Genomic DNA, 3625 nt, shown 5'->3' on the forward strand with positions numbered 1-3625 from the left:
TATACTATTATATTTCTACACACATCTTGGGACATTTAGTCCTTAGACCTTTGAGTCTGGCCATTCGGCCATGCTTACACTATTTTTTCTTATGTATTCTCAACGGTGGAGTTTCTACACACCATAGATTAAGGTGTGGAGCTCTGCTGTTCCTCATGAATTAATACAAGTACTATTATTTTTCTATTCAACTCAAGTCTATTTCTTCTCCAAGATATTCATTTGTTCTTCAACTTGATGAATGTGATGATCTGTGACACTCATCATCATTCTCACCTATGAACATGTGCCTGACAACCACCTCTGTTCTACTAGCAATGGCTTGAATGCGTATCTCTTGGGTTTCTAATCTAAGATTGGAACCTTCGTGGTATAGGCTAGAATTAATGGCAGCCATTCCTGAGATTCGGAAAGTCTAAACTCGCGATTGTGGGGCGTGTGACAGACGCAAAAGGATCAATGGATCCTATTCCAACATGATCGAGAACCGACAGCTGATTAGCCGATGTTGTGACAAAGCATCAAGACCATTTTCACTTAGAGAATGGGATGTAGCCATTGACAACGATGATGCCCAACATAAAGCTTGCCATGGAAAGGAGTATGAATGATTGGAAGAAGGCAATAGGAAAGCATAGGTTCAAGGGGAACAAAGCATCTTCATACGCTTATCTGAAATCCACCAATGAATTACATAAGTATCTCTATCTTTATTTTATGTTTATTTTCATCACCTTAAACTCCATAACCATTTGAATCCGCCTGACTGGGATATACAAGATGACCATAGCTTGCTTCAAGCCGACAATCTCCGTGGGATTGACCCTTACTCACGTAAGGTTTATTACTTGGACGACTCAGTGCACTTGCTGGTTAGTTGTGCGGAATTGTGACAAAGTGTGATTCATGTTTAAGAGCTCCAAGTCTTTGGCGCCATTGTTAATGATCACAATTTCACATATCAAGTTTTTGGCGCCGTTGCCGGGGATTGTTCGAGTTTGGACAACTGACGGTTCATCTTGTTGCTTAGATTAGGTATTTTTTTTCAGAATTTTTAGGAATGAATTCTAGAGTTTCAAGGTGATGTTCTTATCATCACAAAAGCTGATTGATTCTCATCAATTTAGCTATTGAATGTAATGTCCTGCTGAAGCTTGGCCAAACATGTCTAATCTTTTTAGACTGAAGCTTTAGACTAACATTGCATGATTCCTGGAATTCTTATTAAAAGTTTTGAATCTTTTTATTTTCTTTCCCATATAAATTTCAAAAATCACAAAAAATTTATAAAACCATAAAATCAAAAATATTTTTATGTTTCTTGTTTGAGTCTAGTATCAATTTTTAAGTTTGATGTCACTTGCATGTTTCTATTTTTCTTGCATTTTTCATGCATGTGTCTTCATTAATCTTCAAGTTGTTCTTGATGATTTCATAGCTCTGATCTTTAAATTCTCTTGTTTTGTATGTTTTGTTGTTTCTTACATGCATTTTTACATTGTTATAGTCCTTAGTATATAAATTTTTAAGTTTGGTGTCTTGCATGCATTGGTTATTTGATCATAGTTGCATTTTTTATTGATTCCCATCATCAAAAATTCAAAAATAATTTATAAGACTATGTCTTTTCAAGTCAATAATACAGAGAATTGAAGATTCAGAACATTCAGTAGAGAAATCAAACAGAAAAAGCTGGGCGTTCAAAACGCCCAGTGAAGAAGGAAAACTGGTGTTTAAACGCCAGCTAGGGTACCTGGCTGGGCGTTTAACGCCCAAAAAGGTAGAGATTTGGGTGTTAAATGCCAGAATGGGCACCTTTCTGGGCGTTTAACGCTAGGATGACACTAGAGGGAAGATTTTGTTTTTAATTCACAATTTTTTCAAGTTTTCATAATTTTTCAAAATCAAATCTTTTTCAAATCATATCTTTTCAATCATATCTCTTTCAAAATCAATTTCTTTCCATTTTATATTCATTTTTACCATTTTCAACAATCCTTGCTTCAATTAAAGATTTACTTCAAAACTTTCAAGTTGTTACTTGCCTATTAAGAAAGGATCAAACTTTAAATTTTAAAATCATATCTTTTAATTTCTTGATAGTCAAGTAATCAACTTTAATTTTAAAAATTTTTCTTTTTCTAAATTGATTTTCAATCATATCTGTTCAAACATATCTTTTCAATCACATCTTTTTCAAAATTAATTTTTTTCAATTATATCTTTTTCTAATTTCAAAATCTTTTTCAAAAATCACTTTATTTCTTTCCCAATCTTAGTTTTCGAAAATCTCAATCAAATTTTCAAATTTCTTTTTAAATCTTTTAATTAATTTTGAAAATTTCTTCCCTCTTCTCACATCCTTCTATTTAAGGGACTAACACTCCTCCTCAAGGTGTAATTCAAACTCTATCCCTCTTGATAAGTTCGAATTCTCTCATCTCTATCTCCTCCTTCTATTCCTCTTTTCCTCTGACACCTCAAGGAATCTCTATACTGTGACATAGAGGAGTCCATACTTTCTTGTTCTCTTCTCTTTCATATGAGCAGGAACAAAGATAAAGGCATTCTTGTTCAAGCTGATCCTGAACCTGAAAGGACCTTGAAGAAAAAGCTAAGAGAAGCTAAAGAACAATTCTCTTTAGAGGGCCTAACAGAGCTCTTCAAAGAAGAAGAAACCATGGCAGCTGAAAACAACAATGCCAACAATGCAAGGAAGGTGCTTGGTGACTTTACTGCACCTACTCCTGATTTCTATGGGAGAAGCATCTCTATCTCTGCCATTGGAGCAAACAACTTTGAGCTTAAGCCTCAATTAGTTTCTCTAATGTAACAGAATTGCAAGTTTCATGGACTCCCATTGGAAGATCCTCATCAGTTCTTAGCTGAGTTATTGCAAATCTGTGACACTGTCAAGACCAATGGGGTTGACCCTGAAGTCTACAGACTTATGCTTTTTCCTTTTGCTGTAAGAGACAAAGCTAGGACATGTTTGGATTCACAACCTAAAGAAAGCCTGAACTCTTGGGAAAAGCTAGTCAATGCCTTCTTGGCAAAGTTCTTTCCACCTCAAAAATTGAGCAAGCTTAGAGTGGAAGTCCAAACCTTTAGGCAGAAAGATGGTGAGTCCCTCTATGAAGCTTGGGAGAGATACAAGCAATTGATCAGAAGGTGCCCTTCTGACATGCTTTCAGAATGGAGCATCATAGGAATCTTCTATGATGGTCTGTCTGAACTATCCAAGATGTCATTGGATAGCTCTGCTGGAGGATCTCTTCATCTGAAGAAGACGCCTGCAGAAGCTCAGGAACTCAATAAAATGGTTGCAAATAACCAATTCATGTACACTTCTGAAAGGAATCTTGTGAATAATGGGACAAATCAGAAGAAAGGAGTTCTTGAGATTTATACTCTGAATGCCATATTGGCTCAGAATAAAATATTGACCCAACAAGTCAATATAATTTCTCAGAGTCTGTCTGGAATGCAAGCAGCAACAGGCAATACTAAGGAAGCTTCCTCTGAAGAAGAAGCTTATGATCCTGAGAACCCAGCAATGGAAGAGGTGAATTATATGGGAGAACCCTATGGAAACACCTATAATCCTTCATGGAGAAATCATCCA

General features: G+C 35.8%; 1 non-coding gene across 1 annotated transcript; it reads right to left on the minus strand.

Moving 5' to 3' along the window:
- Positions 1-3082: 3082 nt before the first annotated feature.
- On the minus strand, positions 3083-3190 carry LOC148553438 (small nucleolar RNA R71). The gene has a single exon (XR_015892929.1). It is a non-coding gene; the product is annotated as a small nucleolar RNA R71 (small nucleolar RNA).
- Between the last annotated feature and the right edge of the window lie 435 nt (positions 3191-3625).

This window comes from Arachis ipaensis, chromosome B7, assembly GCF_059453495.1.
Source record: "Arachis ipaensis isolate K30076 ecotype BB chromosome B7, ASM5945349v1, whole genome shotgun sequence".
NCBI classification, from domain to species: Eukaryota; Viridiplantae; Streptophyta; class Magnoliopsida; order Fabales; family Fabaceae; genus Arachis; species Arachis ipaensis.